The sequence below is a fragment of the Arachis hypogaea genome, chromosome 2, assembly GCF_003086295.3.
Source record: "Arachis hypogaea cultivar Tifrunner chromosome 2, arahy.Tifrunner.gnm2.J5K5, whole genome shotgun sequence".
Taxonomy (NCBI): domain Eukaryota; kingdom Viridiplantae; phylum Streptophyta; class Magnoliopsida; order Fabales; family Fabaceae; genus Arachis; species Arachis hypogaea.
Window position 1 is genome coordinate 32,053,438 of NC_092037.1, and position 13,930 is coordinate 32,067,367.

General features: G+C 41.3%; 2 non-coding genes across 2 annotated transcripts; one reads left to right on the forward strand and one right to left on the reverse strand.

Moving 5' to 3' along the window:
• Positions 1 to 5,876: 5,876 nt before the first annotated feature.
• On the forward strand, positions 5,877 to 5,984 carry LOC112766556 (small nucleolar RNA R71). Its single transcript, XR_003184430.1, has one exon. It is a non-coding gene; the product is annotated as a small nucleolar RNA R71 (small nucleolar RNA).
• Positions 5,985 to 10,232: 4,248 nt separating this feature from the next.
• LOC112762988 (small nucleolar RNA R71) lies at positions 10,233 to 10,340 on the reverse strand. Its single transcript, XR_003182798.1, has one exon. It is a non-coding gene; the product is annotated as a small nucleolar RNA R71 (small nucleolar RNA).
• Between the last annotated feature and the right edge of the window lie 3,590 nt (positions 10,341 to 13,930).

The following is a 13,930-nucleotide window of genomic DNA, read 5'->3' on the forward strand; positions in this document are numbered from 1 at the left end:
GGATGAATCCATCATCCTTGGCAGACCCTTCCTAGCCACAGCAAAGGCTGTGATTGATGTTGATAGAGGAGAGTTGATCATTCAAGTGAATGAAGAATCCTTGGTGTTTAAGGCCCAAGGATATCCCTCTGTCATCATGGAGAGGAAGCATGAAGAGCATCTCTCAAAACAGAGCCAAACAGAGCCCCCACAGTCAAACTCTAAGTTTGGTGTTGGGAGGCCACAACCAAACTCTAAGTTTGGTGTTGAACCCCCACATTCAAACTCTAAGTTTGGTGTTGGGAGGTTCCATCATAGCTCTGAGCATTTCTGAGGCTCCATGAAAGTCCTCTGTCAAGCTAATGACAATAAAGAAGCGCTTATTGGGAGGCAACCCAATGTTTTATAATTAACTATTTTCCTTTGTTATTTTATTTTTTTTTGTAGGTTGATGATCATAAGAAGTCACAAAATCCATGAAAAAAGCAAAAACAGAATGAAAAACAGGAAGAAAAACAGCACACCCTGGAGGACGCACCCACTGGCGTTTAAACGCCAGTGAGGTTAGCTGTTGGGCGTTTAACGCCCAGTCTGGCACCATTCTGGGCGTTTAACGCCAGAAAGGGGCACCAGACTGGCGTTAAACGCCTGAAATGGGCAAGAAGCTGGCGTTAAACACCAGAAATGGGCACCAGCCCGGCGTTTAACGCCAGAAAAGGCACAAAACGTGATTTTGTTTGCCATTTGGTGCAGGGATGACTTTTCCTTGACACCTCAGGATCTGTGGACCCCACAGGATCCCCACCTACCCTACAACTCTCTCTCTCTTCTTCACCCACTCACCAATCACCTCAACACCTCTTCCCCAAAAACCCCTCACCTATCAAATCTCATCTTTCTCTTCACCACTCACATCCATCCTTCATAAAACCCCACCTACCCCACCATTCAAATTCAAACCAATTTCCCACCCAAACCCACCCTCAAATGGCCGAACATCCCTCTCCCCCCTCCTATATAAACCCTCCTTCACTCCTTCATTTTCACACACCTTAAACACCATTTCTCTCCCCTTTGGCCGAATACAAAGCCATTCCCTTTCTCCTCATTTCTTCTTCTTCTACTCTCTTCTTTCTTCTTTTGCTCGAGGACGAGCAAACATTTTAAGTTTGGTGTGGTAAAAGCATTGCTTTTTGTTTTTCCATAACCATTTATGGCATCCAAGGCCGGAGAAACCTCTAGAAAGAGGAAAGGGAAGGCAAAAGCTTTCACCTCCGAGTCATGGGAGATGGAGAGATTCATCTCAAGGGTGCATCAAGACCACTTCTATGAAGTTGTGGCCTTGAAGAAGGTGATCCCCGAGGTCCCTTTTTCACTCAAGAAGGGTGAATATCCGGATTAAGTTCCAACATGGGACAACTAAGGGTGGAGCATCAAGAACACTCCATCATCCTTCATGAGATTAGAGAAGATCAAAGAATCATGAGGGAGGAGCAACAAAGACAAGGAAGAGACATTGAGGAGCTCAAGCACTCCATAGGATCTTCAAGAGGAAGAAAGAGCCGCCATCACTAAGGTGGACCCGTTCTTTGATTTCCTTGTTCTTTGTTCTTCTGTTTTTCGACTTTTATGCCTATGTTTATCCATGTTTGTGTCTTGTGATCATTAGTGTCTTAGTGTCTATGCCTTAAAGTTATGAATGTCCTATGAATCCATCACCTTTCTTAAATAAAAATGTGCTTAATTGATAAAAGAAAGAATTGCATGAATTTTGAATTTTATAACAGTTTAATTATTGTGATGTGGTGGCAATACTTTTGTTCTCTGAATGTATGCTTAAACAGTGCATATGTCTTTTGAATTTGTGGTTCATGAATGTTGGCTCTTGAAAGAATGATGAAAAAGGAGACATGTTACTGAGGATCTGAAAAATCATTAAAATGATTCTTGAAGCAAGAAAAAGCATTACTATTCAAAAAAAAATCGAAAAAAAAACGAGAAAAAAAAGAGGAAGAAAAGAAAAATAAAGTTGTGATCCAAGGAAATAAGAGTGTGCTTAAGAACCCTGGACACCTCTAGTTGGGGACTTTAGCAAAGCTGAGTCACAATCTGAAAAGGTTCACCCAATTATGTGTCTGTGGCATGTATGTATCCGGTGGTAATACTGGAAGACAGAGTGCTTTGGGCCACAGCCAAGACTCAATAAGTAGCTATGTTCAAGAATCATCATACTTTACTAGGAGAATCAATAACACTATCTGGATTCTGAGTTCCTAAAGAAGCCAACCATTCTGAATTTCAAAGGATAGAGTGAGATGCCAAAACTATTCAGAGGCAAAAAGCTAAAAGCCCCGCTCATCTAATTAATACTGATCTTCATAGATGTTTTTGGAATTCATTGCATATTCTCTTCTTTTTATCTTATTTGATTTTCAGTTGCTTGAGGACAAGCAACAATTTAAGTTTGGTGTTGTGATGAGCGGATAATTTGTATGCTTTTTGGCATTGTTTTTAGTATGTTTTTGGTATGATATAGTTAGTTTTTAGTATATTTTTATTAGTTTTTAGTTAAAATTCACTTTTCTAGACTTTACTATGAGTTTGTGTGTTTTTCTGTGATTTCAGGTATTTTCTGGCTGAAATTGAGGGACCTGAGCAAAAATCTGATTTAGAGACTAAAAAGGACTGTAGATGCTGTTGGATTCTGACCTCCCTGCACTCGAAGTGGATTTTCTGGAGCTACAGAAGCCCAATTGGCGCGCTCTTAACAGCGTTGGAAAGTAGACATCCTGGGCTTTCCAGAAATATATGATAGTCCATACTTTGCCCAAGATTTGATGGCCCAAACCGGCGTTCAAATTCACCTTCAGAAATTCCAGCGTTAAACGCCGGAACTGGCACCAAAATGGGAGTTAAACGCCCAAACTGGCACTAAAGCTGGCGTTTAACTCCAAGAAGAGTCTCTGCACGAACCTTCTTCATTGCTCAGCCCAAGCACACACCAAGTGGGCCCGGAAGTGGATTTTTATGTCATTTACTCATTTCTGTAAACCTTAGGATACTAGTTTTCTATAAATAGGACCTTTTACTATTGTATAGGGAGTCTTTCGATCACTAGAGCTTTTTGATCATACATTTTTATGATTGAACCCTCATTGGGAGGCTGGCCATTTGGCCATGCCTAGACCTTGTTCTTATGTATTTTCAACGGTGGAGTTTCTACACACCATAGATTAAGGTGTGGAGCTCTGCTGTACCTCGAGTATTAATGCAATTACTATTGTTCTTCCATTCAATTCCGCTTGTTCTTGTTCTAAGATATCACTTGTTCTTCAACTTGATGAATGTGATGATCCGTGACACTCATCATCATTCTCACCTATGAACATGTGACTGACAACCACCTCTGTTCTACCTTCGATTGGGTGAATGTCTCTTGGATTCCTGATTGCACGATGCATGGTTGATCGCCTGAACCGAGTTCTCGTCTGACAAACGAGCCAACCATTCCGTGAGATCAGAGTCTTCGTGGTATAGGCAAGAACTGATGGCGGCATTCAAGAGAATCCGGAAGGTCTAACCTTGTCTGTGGTATTCTGAGTAGGATTCAATGACTGAATGACTGTGACGTGCTTCAAACTCCTAGCAGGCGGGGCGTTAGTGACAGACGCAAAAGAATCGATGGATTCTATTCCGGCCTGACCGAGAACCGACAGCTGAATTCCGCTATGCTGTGACAGAGCATATGCAATCGCTTTCACTGAGAGGATGGGAGGTAGCCATTGACAACGGTGAAACCCTACACAAGCTTGCCATGGAAAGGAATAAGAAGGATTGGATGAAGACAGTAGGAAAGCAGAGAGACGGAAGGGAAGGCATCTTCATGCGCTTATCTGAAGTTCCTACCAATGAATTACATAGGTATCTCTATCTTTACCTTTTTGTTATTTTCGTTCATCACCATTACTATTTGAGTTTTCCTGACTAAGATTTACAAGATGACCATAGCTTGCTTCAATACTAACAATCTCCGTGGGATCGACCCTTACTCGCGTAAGGTTTATTACTTGGACGACCCAGTGCACTTGCTGGTTAGTTGTGCGAAGTTGTGTAATGCCATGGTACTGAACTACCAAGTTTTTGGGGTTCATGACCGGGGATTATGAGAGTTGTGAAAAAGTATTGTTCACAATTTCGCGCACCAAGCCTCACAGATATTCAGAGCCATGTTGGAACCTCCCAACACCAAACTTAGAGTTTGAATGTGGGGGTTCAACACCAAACTTAGAGTTTGGTTGTGGCCTCCCAACACCAAACTTAGAGTTTGACTGTGGGGGCTCTGTTTGGCTCTGTTTTGAGAGAAGCTCTTCATGCTTCCTCTCCATGATGATAGAGGGATATCCTTGAGCCTTAAACATAAGGGATTCTTCATTCACTTGAATGATCAACTCTCCTCTATCAACATCAATCACAGCCTTTGCAGTGGCTAGGAAGGGTCTGCCAAGGATGATGGATTCATCCATGCACTTCCCAGTCTCTAGGACTATGAAATCAGTAGGGATGTAATGGTCTTCAACCTTAACCAGAACATCCTCTACAAGTCCATGGGCTTGTTTTCTTGAATTGTCTGCCATCTCTAGTGACATTTTTGCAGCTTGCACCTCAGAGATCCCTAACTTCTCCATTACAGAGAGAGGCATGAGGTTTACACTTGACCCTAAGTCACACAAGGCCTTCTTGAAGGTCATGGTGCCTATGGTACAAGGTATTGAAAACTTCCCAGGATCCTGTCTCTTTTGAGGCAGTTTCTGCCTAGACAAGTCATCCAGTTCTTTGGTGAGCAAAGGGGGTTCATCCTCCCAAGTCTCATTTCCAAATAACTTGTCATTTAGCTTCATGATTGCTCCAAGGTAATTGGCAACTTGCTCCTCAATGACATACTCATCCTCTTCAGAGGAAGAATACTCATCAGAGCTCATGAATGGCAGAAGTAAGTCCAATGGAATCTCTATGGTCTCAAGTTGAGCCTCAGATTCCCATGGTTCCTCATTGGGGAACTCATTGGAGGTCAGTGGACGCCCAGTGAGGCCTTCCTCAATGGCGTTCACTGCTTCTTCTTTCTCCCAAAATTCGGCCATGTTGATGACCTGGCACTCTCCTTTTGGATTTTCTTCTGTATTGCTTGGAAGAGTACTAGGAGGGAGCTCAGTAATTTTCTTGCTCAGCTGACCCACTTGTCCTTCCAAATTTCTAATGGAGGACCTTGTTTCAGTCATGAAACTTTGAGTGGTTTTGATCAGATCAGAGACCATGGTTGCTAAGTCAGAGGTATTCTGCTTAGAACTCTCTATCTGTTGCTGAGAAGATGATGGAAAAGGTTTGCTATTGCTAAACCTGTTTCTTCCACCATTATTGTTATTGAAACCTTGTTGAGGTCTCTGTTGGTCCTTCCATGAAAGATTTGGATGATTCCTCCATGAAGGATTGTATGTGTTTCCATAGGGTTCTCCCATGTAATTCACCTCTTCTATTGAAGGGTTCTCAGGATCATAAGCTTCTTCCTCAGATGAAGCCTCCTTAGTACTGCTTGGTGCATTTTGCATTCCAGACAGACTTTGAGAAATCATATTGACTTGTTGAGTCAATATTTTGTTCTGAGCCAATATGGCATTCAGAGTGTCAATCTCAAGAACCCCTTTCTTCTGACTAGTCCCATTGTTCACAGGATTTCTTTCAGAAGTGTACATGAATTGGTTATTTGCAACCATTTCAATCAGTTCTTGAGCTTCAGTAGGCGTCTTCTTCAGATGAAGAGATCCTCCTGCAGAGCTATCCAGAGACATCTTGGATAGTTCAGAGAGACCATCATAGAAAATACCTATGATGCTCCATTCAGAAAGCATATCAGAAGGACACTTTCTGATTAATTGTTTGTATCTTTCCCAAGCTTCATAGAGGGATTCTCCTTCCTTCTGTCTGAAGGTTTGGACTTCCACTCTAAGCTTACTCAATTTTTGAGGTGGGAAGAACTTTGCCAAGAAGGCATTGACTAGCTTTTCCCAAGAGTCCAGGCTTTCTTTAGGTTGAGAATCCAACCATGTTCTAGCTCTGTCTCTTACAGCAAAAGGGAATAGCATAAGTCTGTAGACCTCAGGGTCAACCCCATTAGTCTTGACAGTGTCACAGATTTGCAAGAACTCAGCTAAAAACTGATGAGGATCTTCCAGTGGAAGTCCATGGAACTTGCAATTCTGTTGCATTAGAGAAACTAATTGAGGCTTGAGCTCAAAGTTGTTTGCTCCAATGGCAGGGATAGAGATGCTTCTCCCATAGAAATCGGGAGTAGGTGCAGTAAAGTCACCCAGCACCTTCCTTGCATTGTTGGCATTGTTGTTTTCGGCTGCCATGTGTTCTTCTTCTTTGGAGAATTCGGTCAGGTCCTCTAAAGAGAGTTGTGCTTTGGCTTCTCTGAGCTTTCTCTTCAAGGTCCTTTCAGGTTCAGGATCAGCCTCAACAAGAATGCCTTTGTCTTTGCTCCTGCTCATATGAGAGAGAAGAGAACAAGAAATGTGGAATCCTCTATGTCACAGTATAGAGATTCCTTGAAGTGTCAGAGGAAAAGAAGAGTAGAAGACAGAAGTATAAAATTCGAACTTTGTCAGAGGAGATGGAGTTCGAATTTTGCATTAAGGAATAGTGTTAGTCCATGAATAGAAGGATGTGAGAAGAAGGGAAGTGATTTTCGAAAATTAAGTAAAAATTTTGAAAACATTTTTGAAAAACATTACTTAATTTTCGAAAATGAAAGTGGGAAAGAAATAAAGTGATTTTTGAAAAAGATTTTGAAATTAGAAATCAAAAAGATTTGATTGAAGACTATTTTGAAAAAGATGTGGTTAAGAAAATATGATTGGTTTTAAAAGGATGTGATTGAGAAGATATGATTTGAAAAACATTTTAAAAAGATTTGATTTTGAAAATTAAAAACTTGGCTAACAAGAAAAGATATGATTCAAACATTAAACCTTCCTCAACAGAAAAGGCAACATACTTGAAATGTTGAATCAAATCATTAATTGGTAGCAAGTATCTTTGAAAAAAGAAAGAAATTAAATTTGAAAGAGATTTGATTGAAAGATATGATTTGAAAAAGATTTGATTTTGAAAAACTTTGAAAACTGAAAAAAAATTGCATTGAAAAACAGAATCTTCCCCCTTGTGCCTTCCTGGCGTTAAACGCCCAGAATGGTGCACATTCTGGCGTTTAACGCCCAAACCTATACCTTTTTGGGCGTTAAACGCGCAACCAGGTACCCTGGCTGGCGTTTAAACGCCAGTCTGTCCTTCTTCACTGGGCGTTTTGAACGCCCAGCTTTTTCTGTATAATTCCTTTGCTGTATGTTCTGAATCTTCAATTCTCTGTATTATTGACTTGAGAAGACACAAATTAAAAATATTTTTGGATTTTTAATAATAAGGAAAAATCAAAATGCAACAAGAATCAAATAACAATGCATGCAAGACACCAAACTTAGCAGTTTGTATACTACTGACACTAATGAAAATGCATATGAGACACACAAAACACTCAAGTCAAGAGAATTCAAAGATCAGAGTAAGAAATCATCAAGAATTACTTGAAGATCCTTAAGACACATGAATGAATGCATGCAGCTGACACCAAACTTAAGAAGAGACACTGGACTCAAACAAGAAATTTTTGGATTTTATGATTTTTTTGATTTTTTTTTTGTGTTTTTCGAAAATTAAGTGGAAAAAGGATATCAAAATTCTCAATGAGAATTCCAGGAATCAGTGCAATGCTAGTCTAAGACTCCGGTCCAGGAATTAGACATGGCTTCACAGCCAGCCAAGCTTTCAAAGAAAGTTTCGGTCCAAAACACTAGACATGGCCAAAGGCCAGCCAAGCCTTAGCAGATCACTGCTCCAAGAGCAAGTTTGATAAAGATCAACAAGCTCTTGTGATGATAAGTTGAAACCTCGGTCCAATGAGATTAGACATGGCTTCTCAGCCAGCCAGACTTCAACAAATCATCATGAAACTCTAGAATTCCTCTTCAAGAATTTCGAAAAAAAATACCTAATCTAAGCAACAAGATGAACCGTCAGTTGTCCAAACTGAACAATCCCCGGCAACGGCGCCAAAAACTTGGTGCGCGAAATTGTGAACAATACTTTTCACAACTCTCATAATCCCCGGTCATGAACCCCAAAAACTTGGTAGCTCAGTACCATGGCATTACACAACTTCGCACAACTAACCAGCAAGTGCACTGGGTCGTCCAAGTAATAAACCTTACGCGAGTAAGGGTCGATCCCACGGAGATTGTTAGTATGAAGCAAGCTATGGTCATCTTGTAAATCTTAGTCAGGCAAACTCAAATGATATGATGATGAACGAAAATAACAATAAGATAAAGATAGAGGTACTTATGTAATTCATTGGTAGGAACTTCAGATAAGCGCATGAAGATGCCTTCCCTTCCGTCTCTCTGCTTTCCTATAGTCTTCATCCAATCCTTCCTACTCCTTTCCATGGCAAGCTTGTGTAGGGTTTCACCGTTGTCAATGGCTACCTCCCATCCTCTCAGTGAAAGCGATTGCATATGCTCTGTCACAGCACGCGGAATTCAGCTGTCGGTTCTCGGTCAGGCCGGAATAGAATCCATCGATTCTTTTGCGTCTGTCACTAACGCCCCGCTTGCTAGGAGTTTGAAGCACGTCACAGTCATTCAATCATTGAATCCTACTCAGAATACCACAGACAAGGTTAGACCTTCCGGATTCTCTTGAATGCCGCCATCAGTTCCAGCCTATACCACGAAGATTCCGATTAAAGAATCCAAGAGATATTCACCCAATCGAAGGTAGAACAGAGGTGGCTGTCAGTCACATGTTCATAGGTGAGAATGATGATGAGTGTCACGGATCATCACATTCATCAAGTTGAAGAACAAGTGATATCTTAGAACAAGAACAAGCGGAATTGAATGGAAGAACAATAGTAATTGCATTAATACTCGAGGTACAGCAGAGCTCCACACCTTAATCTATGGTGTGTAGAAACTCCACCGTTGAAAATACATAAGTGATAGTGTGATCATTGGTTTCGGCCCCAGGGAGGGAACCAGAAGAACCAAGATCTGATCTAAGAACTAGCTGTCCAAAGATGAAAATACAATAGTAAAAGGTCATACTTATAGAAAACTAGTAGCCTAGGGTGTACAAAAATGAGTAAATGACATAAAAATCCACTTCCGGGCCCACTTGGTGTGTGCTTGGGCTGAGCAATGAAGCATTTTCGTGTAGAGACTCTTCTTGGAGTTAAACGCCAGCTTTAGTGCCAGTTTGGGCGTTTAACTCCCATTTGGGTGCCAGTTCCAGCGTTTAACGCTGGGATTTCTGAGGGTGACTTTGAACGCCGGTTTGGGCCATCAAATCTTGGGCAAAGTATGAACTATCATATATTGCTAGAAAGCCCATGATGTCTACTTTCCAATGCCGTTGAGAGCGCGCCAATTGGGCTTCTGTAGCTCCAGAAAATCTACTTCGAGTACAGGGAGGTCAGAATCCAACAGCATCTGCAGTCCTTTTTAGTCTCTGAATCAGATTTTTGCTCAGGTCCCTCAATTTCAGCCAGAAAATACCTGAAATCACAGAAAAACACACAAACTCATAGTAAAGTCCAGAAAAGTGAATTTTAACTAAAAACTAATAAAAATATACTAAAAACTAACTATATCATACCAAAAACATACTAAAAGCAATGCCAAAAAGCGTACAAATTATCCGCTCATCACAACCTTACTGAAATTTTCGAACAAGAAAAGGATATGGCAGCCGAACCCAACAACAATAATGCAAGGAAGATGCTTGGTGACTATACTATACCTACTTCTAAGTTTGATGGAAGAAGCATCTAAATCACTGCCATTGGAGCAAACAATTTTGAGCTGAAACCTTAACTAGTTGCTCTAATGCAACAGAACTGCAAGTTCCATAGACTTCCATCAGAAGATTCCTATCAGTTTTTAACTGAGTTCTTACAGATCTGTTAGACTGTTAAGACTAATGGAGTAAATCCTGAAGTCTACAGGCTCATGCTTTTCCCTTTTGCTATAAGAGACAGAGCTAGAACAAGGTTGGACTCACAACCTAAAGATAGCCTGGACACTTGGGACAAGCTGGTCATGGCCTTCTTGGCTAAGTTCTTTCCTCCTCAAAAGCTGAGCAAGCTTAGAGTGGATGTTCAGACCTTCAAACAGAAAGATGGTGAATCCCTCTATGAAGCTTGAGAAAGATACAAGCAGATGACCAAAAGGTGTCCTTCTGACATGCTTTCAGAGTGGACCATTCTGGATATATTCTATTATGGTCTATCTGAGTTCTCTAAGATGTCACTGGACCATTCTGCAGGTGGATCCATTCACCTAAAGAAAACGCCTGCAGAAGCTCAAGAATTCATTGACATGGTTGCAAATAACCAATTCATGTACACTTCTGAGAGGAATTCCGTGAATAATAGGACACCTCAGAGGAAGAGAGCTCTTGAAATTGATGCTCTGAATGCAATATTGACTCAGAACAAAATGTTGACTCAGCAACTCAACATGATTTCTCAAAGTCTGAATGGATGGCAAAATGCATCCAACAGTACTAAAGAGGCATCTTCTGAAGAAGAAGCATATGATCCTGAGAACCCTGCACTAGCAGAGGTGAATTACATTGGTGAACCTTATGGAAACACCTATAATTTCTCATGGAGAAATCATCCAAATTTCTCATGGAAGGATCAACAGAAGCCTCAACAAGGCTTTATTAATGGTGGAAGAAACAGGCTTAACAATAGCAAGCCTTTTCCATCATCTTCTTAGCAACAGACAGAGCATTCTGAGCAGAGCACCTCTAGCTTAGCAAACATAGTCTCTGATCTATCCAAGGTCACTTTAAGTTTCATGAGTGAAACAAGGTCCTCCATCAGAAATTTGGAGGTACAAGTGGGCCAGCTGGGTAAGAAAATCATTGAAACTCCTCCTAGTACTCTCCCAAGCAATACAGAAGAGAATCCATAAAGAGAGTGCAAGGCCATTGATATTGTCAATATGGCCGAATTCAAGGAGGAAGGGGAGGACGTGAATCCCTGTGAGGAAGACCTCATGGGATGTCTCCCAAATAAGAAGGAGTTTCCTATTGAGGACCTAAAAGAATCTGAGGCTCATATAGAGACCACAGAGATTCCTTTAAACCTCTTTCTGCCATTCATGAGCTCTGAAAACTATTCTTCCTTTGAAGAGGATGAAGACGTAACTGGAGAGCAAGTTGCTCAATATCTAGGAGCCATCATAAAGCTGAATGCCAAATTGTTTGGTAGGAAGGTGAACGTCCCTTGCTCATTAGTGAACTAGATACATGGGTTCAGCAAACTCTACCTCAAAAGAAACAAGATCCTGGTAAATTCTTTATACCATGTACCATGGGCACCATGACCTTTGAAAAGGCTCTGTGTGACCTAGGGTCAGATATAAATCTTATGCCACTCTCTGTAATGGAGAAGCTGGGGATCTTTGAGGTATAGGCTATCACATTCTCATTACAGATGACAGACAAGTCAGTAAGACAAGCTTATGGATTGGTAGAGGACGTGTTTGTAAATGTTAAAGGCCTTTACATCCTTGCTGATTTCATAATCTTAGACACTAGGAAGGAGGAGGATGAATGCATCATCCTTGGAAGACCCTTCCTAGCCACAGCAGGAGCTGTGATTGATGTTGACAGAGGAGAGCTAGTCCTTCAATTAAATGGGGACTACCTTGTGTTTAAAGCTCAAGGATATTCCTCGGCAACCATGGAGAGGAAGCATGAAAAGCTTCTCTCAATACAGAGTCAAACAAAGCCCCCACAATCAAACTCTAAGTTTGGTGTTGGGAGGCCACAGCCAAACTCTAAGTTTGGTATTGAACCCCCACATTCAAACTCTAAGTTTGGTGTTGGGAGTCGACAACATTGACTTGATCACCTGTGAAGCTCCATGAGAGCTCACTATCAAGCTATTGACATTAAAGAAGCGCTTATTGGGAGGCAACCCAATTTTTATTTATCTAATTTTATTTTTATTTTATTGTATGTTTTATTAGATTCATGATCATGTGGAGTCACAAAACAAATACTAAAATTAAAAACAGAATCAAAAACAGCAGAAGAAACAGCACACTCTGGAGGAAGAGCTTACTGGCGTTTGAACGCCAGTAAGGAGCATTTGGCTGGCGTTCAACGCCAGAACAGAGCATGAATCTGGCGTTGAATGCCCGAAACAAGCAACAATCTGACGTTTAAAACACCAGGATTACACCCTGAGGAGAGCTGGCGTTAAACGCCAGAAGCAAGCATGGAACTGGCGTTCAACGCTAGAAACATGCGGCAGACTGGCGTTGAACGCCCAAAACAGGCATAGAACTGGTGTTTAACGTCAGATACAAGCATCAATCTAGAGTTAAACACCAGGATTGCATGCAGAGGGCATTTTTCACGCCTCATTGGTGCAGGGATGATAATCCTTGACACCTCAGGATCTGTGGACCCCACAGGATCATCTCAGGATCTGTGGACCCCACAGGATCCCTACCTACCTCAATTTACCTTCTCGCTTCTTCACACAATCCAATAACACTCTTCCCCATAAACCCCACCTACCTTCAAATTCAAATTCCCTTTTCCCACCCAAACCCACCCAATGTGGCCGCACCTTAACCCCTCTCCCTCCACTATATAAATCCCTCTATCCTTCTTCATTTTCACACAACACAACTGGTGCACGAAATTGCAATCACACCTTTGCAATCCGCACAACTAACTAGCAAGTGCACTGGGTCGTCCAAGTAATACCTTACGTGAGTAAGGGTCGATCCCACGGAGATTGTTGGTATGAAGCAAGCTATGGTTATCTTATTAATCTTAGTCAGGATGCCAATAAGGTTCTTTGAATTTAATTGTAAAAAGTGAAAGTGTTTGGAATAAGTAATTGTTACTCAATAATGGAGAATATGTTAGAGTTTTGGAGATGTTTTGTCCTCTTTATTTCAGCTTTTCTCTTGTCCTCCTCTTCACACACGCAAGGCTCCTTCCATGACAAGCTGTATGTAGGACGTCATTGTTGTCAATGGCTACTTCCTATCCTCTCAGTGAAAATGGTCCAAATGCTCTGTCACAGCACAGCTAATCATCTGTTGGTTCTCGATCATGTCGGAATAGAATCCATTGATCCTTTTGCGTTTGTCATCACGCCCAACAATCACGATTTTGAAGCTTGTCATAGCCATTCAATCCTTGAATCCTACTTGCAATATCACAGATAAGGTTTAGACTTTTCGGATCCTCAAGAGTGGCCGCCAAAATATTCTAGCTTATACCACAAAGATTCTGATTAAGGAATCTAAGAGATACTCATTCAATCTAATGTAGAACGGAGGTGGTTGTCAGGCACACGTTCATGGATTAAGGAAGTTGATGAGTGTCACGGATCATCACCTTCTTCATAGTGAAGCACGAATGAACATCTTAGATGGGAACAAGTGTGTTTGAATGGAAAACAGAAATAATTGCATTAATTCATTAAGACGCTGCAGAGCTCCTCACCCCCAACAATGGAGTTTAGAGACTCATGCCGTCACAAGGTATAGAATTCAGATCTAATAATGTCATGCTCCAAAATAAATCTCTAAAGGTTGTTTAAATACTAAACTAGTAACCTAGGTTTACAGAAAATGAGTAAACTAAGATGGATAGTGCAGAAATCTACTTCTGGGGCCCACTTGGTATGTGCTGGGGCTGAGACTTAAGCTTCTCACGTGCCTGGGCTATTTCTGGAGTTGAACGCCAGGTTGTAACCTGTTTCTGGCGCTGAACGCCAAACTGCAACATGGAACTGGCGTTG